Source organism: Arvicola amphibius, chromosome X (genome assembly GCF_903992535.2).
Source record: "Arvicola amphibius chromosome X, mArvAmp1.2, whole genome shotgun sequence".
Lineage (NCBI taxonomy): Eukaryota > Metazoa > Chordata > Mammalia > Rodentia > Cricetidae > Arvicola > Arvicola amphibius.
The window spans coordinates 53835152-53845397 of NC_052065.1; the positions used below are offsets into that span (position 1 = coordinate 53835152).

The following is a 10246-nucleotide window of genomic DNA, read 5'->3' on the forward strand; positions in this document are numbered from 1 at the left end:
GGGAAAGGCTACAATAAACACCAAGAAAATGGGCATCTTAAAACCTATCCCTAAAAGAAATAGTTGAATTTTTAGATTCAATCAAAATGCCAAACTTAAACCAAGAAGTCAACAACCTAAACAGACACATAGCAAATGAAAAAACTGAAACAGTAATAGCCTTCCAAAAATATGTCCTTGCCAGATGGATGCACAGATATGAAAAGAGCTGCAATCAATTCTTTTAAAACTATTTTTCAAAAAGACACAGAAGGAGCACTCCCAAACCCCTTCTATGAAGACAGTGTTGCTCTAATCCCAAAGCTAGGTATAAACAAAATAAAAAGAAAACTACAGACAAAAATTCCCAATGAACATAGATTCAAAACTGTTCAATAAAATACCTGTAAACAGAATACAGGAATAGATTAAAATAATATTGACTGTGACCAAGTTGGCTTTCTCCCTGAAGTGCAAGGATGGTTCAACATACACAAGTCAATAAATATCATAAACCACATAAACGGACTTAAAGACAAAGAGTACAAGATCATCTCAATAGATGCCAAAAAACCTGTAGACGAAACCTGATGCACCTTCATCATAAAAGTCCTAAAGAATATAGAACTAGAGTGTCCTACGCGTTCAGTGCCGTCCTGTTTCTCAGGCAAAGCATGGCTAAAAGCTTACGGAGTAAGTGGAAAAGGAAGATGCGTGCTGAGAAGAGAAAGAAGAATGCCCCAAGGGAGCTCAACAGACTGAAAAGTATTCTCAAAGTTGACGGGGATGCTTTAATGAAAGATGTTGAAGAAATAGCGACTGTGGTGGTGGTACCCAAACAGTGCCAGGAGAAAATGCAGTGTGCGGTGGAGGGTGAAAAGGATGACGCGAAAATGGAGACTGAAATTAAGAAAAACAGAATGACTTTTCTAGACGAACATAGACAGTACCCAGTATGGATGAACCAGAGGCAGAGAAAAAGACTGAAGGAAAAGAGTGAGAAAAAAAACGGGGGAAAAGCAGAGCCAAGGCAGCCAAGGGCCTGGCCTGGTAGACCTTACAAACTGGAAAGAAAGCCGGCCCTGTGGTGGTGGCACAGGCCTTTAATCCCAGCAGGCAGAGGCAGGCAGATCTCTGTGAGTTCAAGGCCAGCTGGTCTAAAAAGCAGATGCCAGGACCGTTACACAGAGAAACCCTGTCTCAAAAAACCACACACACACACACACACACACACACAAACCAAACTAGGAAGTATTCATGAGACAGATGTTCAGTTGTTAGGATTGTCTTCATTGATTTCAGCTCTCTCTGAATGGAAGCTCTTTGTTTTCATACTTTAGTTTCATCTTACACCTGTAATTCAAAACCAGAATAATTCATTTGTTTTGGGAATTTGAATAAACTATTTTCTGTGACAAAAGAAAAGAAAAAAAGAATATAGAACTAGAGTAGTGGTCCTCAACCTATGGGATGTGACCTCCAGTGGGGTCACATATCATATATCCTGCATATCATATATTTACATTAAGATTCATAAAAGTAGCAAAATTATAGTTATGAAGTAGGAACAAAATAGTTTTAGAGTTGGGATTCACCACAATGTAAGGAATTGTATTAAAGGGTTGTAGCATTAGAGAGGGTGAGAACCACTGAACTAGAGGAACATACCTCAATGCACTAAAAGCTGTATATGAAAAACCTACAGTCAACATCATTCTAAATAGAGAAAAGCTTGAAGCAGTCTCACTAAAGTCAGGAGAGACAAAAATGTCCACATACAGAAAAATGAAATAAGATCTATTTTTTATGGAAGGAAATAAGGTCTATTTCCTTCCATAAAAACTAACTCCAAATGGATCAAAGACCTTAATGTAAAATCTGAAAATTGCTAGAAGAAAACATAGCTAATATACTACAATATATAGGTGTAGGAAAGAACTTTCTGAATAAGGCCCATTTGCCAAAGAATTAAGACCAACAATTGGCAAGTGGGACTTCATAAAACTAAAAAGTTTCTGCACAGCTAAAGAAACAATCTCATTGGATGATGTTCTTTATTTGGAAATTCTTTACAATAAAGTTTTAATAATTTGTTTATAACTTTTTAATTAAAATATATTCTTATATATAAGCACTTTACATTTCTCTCTATTACTTAATATTTCCTTATTGTCTTGCTCTGAGTTCTTTTTAAAATTTACAATTTGAAATAAGGTTTTGTGAAATTCCCAAATTAGACAAAATCATTTTCCCAATAAAAGTGATGAGAACAAGAGACAGAAACTGGTCAAGAAGTTTGAGGGTAGGGACCTCCAAAAGGAACAGTCTGAATCTTGCCCTTGACTAGAAGCAGGAAATGTTGGGTCTGCCCCTAGGAATGCCAGGAGCAGGACTACTTTGTTACCTCTCTTAGCCTAAATGAGCTTTCCTGTTATCAAAGCTGAGTGGAAGCAGCAGACCTACTTCAAGGATAGGCCAAGTGGAAGAAGCAGTGCATCCCTTGTCCTCACGCCTCACCCTACTTACTATCCATGGAGCACAAGGAAGCTGAGGTGAAGAACCTTGGAATCTGAGGACTGGATTTCCAAAGTGCAATGGAGGAAACAATAAGGAAGTAAGTTCTCAGACAAAAGAAAATATCATGGCTAAGGCAGGAAGTGTAGATAAACATGATGTCTGAACATATATATTAACAATCTCAGATTCTGATACTGGAAAACTTCCAGAAAGATTCTTAGCTGGGCATTACTTTCTCCGATCTCTGTCAGAGGCCCAGAAGATGCAGGAGGAGGTTGTAAAGAATGGCTAGTTGAAATACTGTTGTATTCATTTATTCATTTATATATCTTGCCTAGATAAACCCTCATTTTGCTGATTTACACCATCAAAACTGAAAAACTACACATCTAAAGGTTCTAAAATATAGAACAAAGCCAAACAAACAATAATAACCCTGTAGTTCTTGCTGGACCCTCTTTATCTCTATACAGACCTGCAGGAAGAAAAATGATCACCAATTTGCCAAACTTTAAACTGCTGATGACTAGATTTTTCTCTATCCCTCAAGAATATGGTGCCTCCCTTCCAGACTGAAACGTGTTTAGTCTCTTAAGTCTTAGCTATGAGATGATGATAGTTTAGTGTGGATGATATTAACCTGTTTTCCAAGTCCATCTAAATCTATAGGTGATCCATTGTATATTTCCCTAATCGACCCAGTCTTCAGTCTTCTATAAAACGTCTAGCCGGGCGGTGGTGGCGCACGCCTTTAATCCCAGCACTCAGGAGGCAGAGGCAGGCGGATCTCTGTGAGTTTGAGACCAGCCTGGTCTACAAGAGCTAGTACCAGGACAGGCTCCAAAGCTACAGAGAAACTCTGTCTCGAAAAACCAAAAATAAAAAACCCTCTATTAGCTGCCAAAGAGTCCTATACCATACATCAGTCCAGGGAAGCTGCTGAACAAAGATGTAAAGTACTCGCAGTTTTCTTAGGACAGTGGTGGCCATGCAGGAGCCTAGAGTTAGGATTCCAAGAAGATACTCCTCATAATAACTTAGCATTCGTCTCCAGTAATATAGAGGCCTGAAGACAGGTTTGTTTGTTTGTTTGTTTGTTTGTTGACCTATTGCATCCCCTGATGGAAGTTGAAAAACAATAAGTTATCAAGAGGAAGGTCCCATGTTAGAAAGGCCAATTTATAATTAAACACAATGGGTTCACATCTCAATGGGTACAAAGCTGAAATAAACACAACCAAGATAACAGAGTGGAGAAAGATTTATTACCTTCAGCAGGTCATAGAGCAGTGCCCTCCATAAACAAAGAGTGCTAGAGCATTTTTATGTCTTCCCAGTGAGAACTCTTTCCAAGCACTTACAGAAAATATTTTAATAATGATAGACAACCAGTTCCAGCTAACTACAAAGGGGAGCAAGCCCTGAATAGAAACCCCCTCAGCATCTATAGCTTCACAGCCCTAAGTTATGCTTTGAGTAATTGGACATCTCTTAAGAGAGAGAAATTTCAAGGTTTGGTTCTTGAGACAATTGGGAAGATTTACAATGTAAAAATATTGCCATAGTTATCTTGAGACATAGCAGGGCCGCTCTTCTGGGGCAGCTGGTAACCAGGGTCACCCTGCCTGGCTGGCAGAATTATGCTCTTCCTGATAAGAGGCACAGCCTTGATTAGTGGCTGTCAGCCAAGGTTTTCTACACTGCCAGACAAAAGCAGAGTACCACTTTAGCTAAACTTTTCCTTTTGTGTGACTTAGGATTTTCTTTTCTTTTATATGGCTTATCTTTTTATATTTAAAAATTTCCATCTCCTCCCCTCCTCTTCCCCCTTCCCTCCCCTCCCCTCCACCCATACCCCCCCTCCCTCCTTCTTCAGGCCAAGGAGCCATCCGGGTTCCCTACTCTATGTTAAGACCAAGATCTTCCCAACTCCCCACAGGTCCAGGAAGGTGATCAACCAAGCTGAGAAGGCTCCCACAGAGCCCGTCCATGCAGAAGAATCAAAGCCCAGCACCATTGTCCTTGGCTTCTCAGTCAGCCTCCACCGTCGGCCACATTCAGAGAGTCCGGTTTGGTCTCATGTTCCATCAGTCCCATTCCAACTGGAGTTGGTGATCTCCCGTTAGTTCTGTCCCACCGTCTGTGGCCATACTAATTTCTAACAAAGTTGACTTCAAACTAAAATCAATCAGAAGAGATGGAAAGGGACACTTTACACTCATAACAGGAAAAAATCCTTCAGAATGAAGTCTCAATCCTGAATATCTATGCCCCTAATATAAAAGCTCCCACTTATGCAAAAGAAACACTTCTAGAACTCAAGGCAGCCATCAAATGACTTAGGATTTTCTAAGCACGTTTATTGGCAAACTCTTTACAACATCACTTTATTACTTCAACAGAACATCAGGATCTTATTTAGAGAGTCTATATAGACTCACATAGGAGAGTGTCCAGGTAACGTCGTAGAGCACACATTTTAGAGATTAAACTGGGGCTAATGAGATGGCCCTGAAAGTAAAAAGCACTTGTGCCCAAGCCTGAAGGCCTGAGTGCAAACCTTGGAACCTACATAGTAGGAGGAAAGAGGCCCCAATGCCTGCAAGATGCCCTCTGCTCTCTATACGCACCCTGTAACACACAAGCATCCCCAAGACACACACATAGAAAGTAAGCAAATAAAGAAATAAATGTAAAACCATAAAAATGTAAGTAATAGACAGCACTGCCTCTGAGCATGCTCAGTTTGCACCATAAAATTTTGGCTGAACATGAAGGAAAGGATTCGTTGAACGTGCAATGACCCTGAAGGTGCTATCTCTATTCAGTGGGGAGCACAACTGACCTGATGAAACCACAATGGACTTCCCCATGCTGTACACCAGCTAAACACAAACATTAAGAATGAGTACAGACCTCTGGCGGGGCGGGGGGGAGGGGAACCTGATTTTTTTTCCTGAAGATACAAAATTCCAGTCAACCTGAGTCAGAGTAGCTTTTCCTTTCTCCTATTTCTTTGTTTTCAGCATACAAAGCCCTCTGTCCTCTGCTGCCTGGGTGATCTCATTCTGTTTTGTGTAAGAGACTCCTCTATTCATGAATTTCAAATAAAAGTCAATTAGATCTATGGTTGGTGTGATTGTGTGTGCCCTCCCGCTGCAGTACACTAAAACAGGAGCTTAGAATCCCTTTTTTTTTTCTAAAAAGCATTGATTCCCAGGAGTGCATGTAACTAAAAGTAGAGCAAATATCTTCCATGTCTTCCCTCATGTTGGGTTGTTTCCTTTGTCTGAAAGCGTGGAGACTGCCCTTAACCTCTTTCCCACTCACTCTGGGTTCCCAGAACAGCAGAATCTCCCCAAGAGGACTCTTAGATGCTGTCTTTCAGATGAGGGAAAGGCCACAGACTGAAATAGAGGTGATCATCTATACCAATGTGGACTACCTGGGGATACCCTGAAGGACCAGACCTTGATCAGAAGGGCTTAATTGTGCATACTTCTTACTCTCTGTTTAAACCCAAAGTTTCTCTGCTAGTACCCTGAGGAAGGAGTCAGGACCACTAGACCCCCTTTTGAATTCCTCTTCTCGGTATCTACACTTGTTGGGATCAGGCGATCCTCTGCTCTACATTACTGCATATTGTGCAAAACAGTGTTTGGGGTTTTTTTCAGGATGTGCATTGGCCTAAGAGATTCCATTTTACAGGCAGCTTGGGACTCCGTTTTAAGGGAGAAGGGAAGTGATTGCAGCCCCCTAGCAGATCCAGAAACAGCACTGTCTGTCAGGCATCGCCCATCTAATACAGACTAATAAGTGACCTGGGAATAGAAATGGAACCCAGCCTACAAGCCCAACGTCAACCCATCGTCTGATACCTTAAGGATACATTAAGGACTGAGGACAATTCCTAGAACTTTGACTCCACAGGTACTATGATGTTGATGCAGTCTTATCAACTGCCTGTTTACTTTACCTGTTTGCCCGTCTTGCTCTAGAATGATTCAGGCCTTCCTGAATCATTTACCAGGTAAACTTTACAATTTCACCCTCAAACTGGACTCTACTGTCTCCAGTAGCAGCTCTCCCCCAGCACTGCTCTGGTTAATTATCTTATCAGTGCAGGCTCTCTCAACCCAATTGTGAACCTTCATGAACTCTGTTGCAGTATTATTTAACATATATGTCTGTGTGTGTTAAATACTAGTTAAAGTATCCTTTTATTTATATGCATACAAATCATGTATTTATATGCCCGTTATAATCCTTATATCATTATTTTTGATATACCAAATGATAAATATGTAATTATTTAACCTATATATATGCATATAAATACATAGATGTATTCAATGTGTTCTGTGTGCTGTGTGATATAAGTTAATAATAGTAATTAAGACTGGGATAAAAGGCATTTGCCTTAGCCAGGCTACCAAGGTATCTACATCACCAACCCACTTTTACCTTTTCCTTTCCAAGACAGGAAATCCTCTTGCCTCGAACTCCAGAGTGCTTGGGGTTACAGGTCTGGTTCACTATTGAAGATGGCTAAAGGGTAGGTAAATAACAAGAGAGAGGGCAAGTAAATCACAACTACAAAAGAGAGACTAGACCAAAAAATAAAAATTTAACCAAGATCGTTAAGATTTGCTATAAAATACAGAAAAGACTCTCAGGACTCAGGAGGTACTTAACGGCTAGAAGCTGGGAAAGGGAAGAAATTGGTGAGGGAGTAATGATTGCTAACATTCAGAGAGCGGCAAGAGGAACGTAAAAAACAAAATGTAGTAAAAGCTGCAAAGTATTGCTTCAAGAGGAGCATGGATATAAAGCACTTTTTAGGGAGGCATTGCACTAATATGAATGCAAGAGAATGGGTGAGCATGATAGGAGCATGTGATAACTTCAGTCAAATGAATGTTACAGAGAATGTAGACTTTTTAAAATGTGTGTACACAGAGATGGTAAATATAAGTGTTGGGGGATATATGAGAAGGCCTGATAAATACATACTGCCTTATAAAACTATATAATTTGAGCTTCCTAAAAGCTATTAAAATGGTATCTTGATCCTCCCGTCTTTGGGGCCACAAAATCCCACAGCTCAGCCTGTTTGGGCTCTGGGGACCTGGAATTGAGTGCACCCAGGCCGGTGGGAGGTCCCCTCCTTCATTTGACTGCCCGGAGCAAGGTAGGCCTTTGTCTGAGAGCTGCTTGGCCTGCAAGGGGACCTGAAAATCTGCAGGAGGATCCATCGTTCTTTGGGGTGAGTGAGGAGTGAGTGCCCGAACCGCGGCAGCTGCCCGGAGAGGGACCACCGACTCTCCACAACCCCCCCTGCCACCAGCACACTTCCTGCTCTTCCTGCAGGGGTTATTCTCCCCGGATACTGCCTCTCTCTCCCTGTCCCTTCCCAGCTTGCACCCAGAATCCTCCCCCCCTCCCCCTGCCTCATCCTCCCGTCTTTGGGGCCACAAAATCCCACAGCTCAGCCTGTTTGGGCTCTGGGGACCTGGAATTGAGTGCACCCAGGCCGGTGGGAGGTCCCCTCCTTCATTTGACTGCCCGGAGCAAGGTAGGCCTTTGTCCGAGAGCTGCTTGGCCTGCAAGGGGACCTGAAAATCTGCAGGAGGATCCATCGTTCTTTGGGGTGAGTGAGGAGTGAGTGCCCGAACCGCGGCAGCTGCCCGGAGAGGGACCACCGACTCTCCACAACTCCCCCTGCCACCAGCACACTTCCTGCTCTTCCTGCAGGGGTTATTCTCCCCGGATACTGCCTCTCTCTCCCTGTCCCTTCCCAGCTTGCACCCAGAATCCTCCCCCCCTCCCCCTTCCTCATCCTCCCGTCTTTGGGGCCACAAAATCCCACAGCTCAGCCTGTTTGGGCTCTGGGGACCTGGAATTGAGTGCACCCAGGCCGGTGGGAGGTCCCCTCCTTCATTTGACTGCCCGGAGCAAGGTAGGCCTTTGTCTGAGAGCTGCTTGGCCTGCAAGGGGACCTGAAAGTCTGCAGGAGGATCCATCGTTCTTTGGGGTGAGTGAGGAGTGAGTGCCCGAACCTCGGCAGCTGCCCGGTGAGGGACCACCGACTCTCCACAACTCCCCCTGCCACCAGCACACTTCCTGCTCTTCCTGCAGGGGTTATTCTCCCCGGATACCGCCTCTCTCTCCCTGTCCCTTCCCAGCTTGCACCCAGAATCCTCCCCCCCTCCCCCTTCCTCATCCTCCCGTCTTTGGGGCCACAAAATCCCACAGCTCAGCCTGTTTGGGCTCTGGGGACCTGGAATTGAGTGCTCCCAGGCCGGTGGGAGGTCCCCTCCTTCATTTGACTACCCGGAGCAAGGTAGGCCTTTGTCTGAGAGCTGCTTGGCCTGCAAGGGGACCTCACAGTCTGCAGAAGGATCCATCATTCTTTGGGGAAGAGATGGGCAGGCGCCAATGCAGGAGCTCCTCCAACAACATGAAAGGCAACATGACATCACCACAAGCCAGACATCCCGAAACAACAAGAATTGAACACCCTACCCCAGAAGATATAGAAGAAACCGACATTAAACAGTACTTTATAAAAATAATAGAGGACCTTAAACAGGAGGTAAAAAACTGCCATAAAGAAATGGAGATGACAAACAAAAAGGTAGACGAAATAAATAAATCTCTCAAAGATACCCAAGACAAACAAGAAAAACAAGAAAAAGCAATCAAACAGGTAAGGGAAACAGTACAAGACCTGATAAATGAAATGGAGGTATTGAAGAAAACACAATCTGAGGGACGACTGGAAATGGAAACTCTGAGTAAACGAACAGAAACTTCAGAGACAAGTATTTCCAACCGAATACAAGAGATGGAAGAAAGAATCTCGGACTCTGAAGATACTATAGAAGAAATAAACTCACAGATTAAAGAACTAAACAAATCTAACAAATTCTTAACACAAAACATTCAGGAAATCTGGGACACCATGAAAAGACCAAACCTAAGAATAATTGGGGTAGAAGAAGGAGAAGAATTACAACTCAAAGGCCCAGAAAACATATTCAACAAAATTATAGAAGAAAACTTCCCCAACCTAAAGAAGGATGTTCCTATGAAGGTACAAGAAGCCTACAGAACACCAAATAGACTGGATCAAAAGAAAGCATCCCCACGCCATATAATAATCAAAACACAAAACATACAGAATAAAGAACAGATATTAAGAGCTGCAAAGGAAAAAGGTCAAGTAACATATAAAGGGAAACCTATCAGAATTACACCTGATTTCTCAATGGAAACCATGAAAGCCAGAAGAGCTTGGATAGATGTGCTACAGACACTTAGGGAACATGGATGCAAGCCTAGACTATTATACCCAGCAAAGCTTGCATTCACCATTGATGGAGAAAACAAGATATTCCAGGACAAAAACAGATTTAAACAATACGCAGCCACAAATCCAGCCTTGCAGAAAGTAATAGAAGGAAAATCACAAACCAAGGAGTCCAACAACGCCGACAATAACTCAGGCATCTAGCGACCCTTCACCAGCACAACTAGAAGAAGGGAAACACACAAACTCTACTACTAAAAATGACTGAAGTTAACAACCACTGGTCATTAATATCACTTAATATCAATGGACTCAATTCACCTATAAAAAGGCACAGGCTAAGAGACTGGATACGAAAACAGAATCCAACATTTTGCTGTTTACAAGAAACACACCTCAACCACAAAGACAGGCACCTACTCAGAGTTAAGGGTTGGG

At 42.6% G+C, this 10246-nt stretch overlaps 1 pseudogene; it reads left to right on the forward strand.

Moving 5' to 3' along the window:
• Nucleotides 1-642: 642 nt before the first annotated feature.
• Nucleotides 643-1033, forward strand: LOC119804131 (annotated as a pseudogene).
• Nucleotides 1034-10246: the final 9213 nt, after the last annotated feature.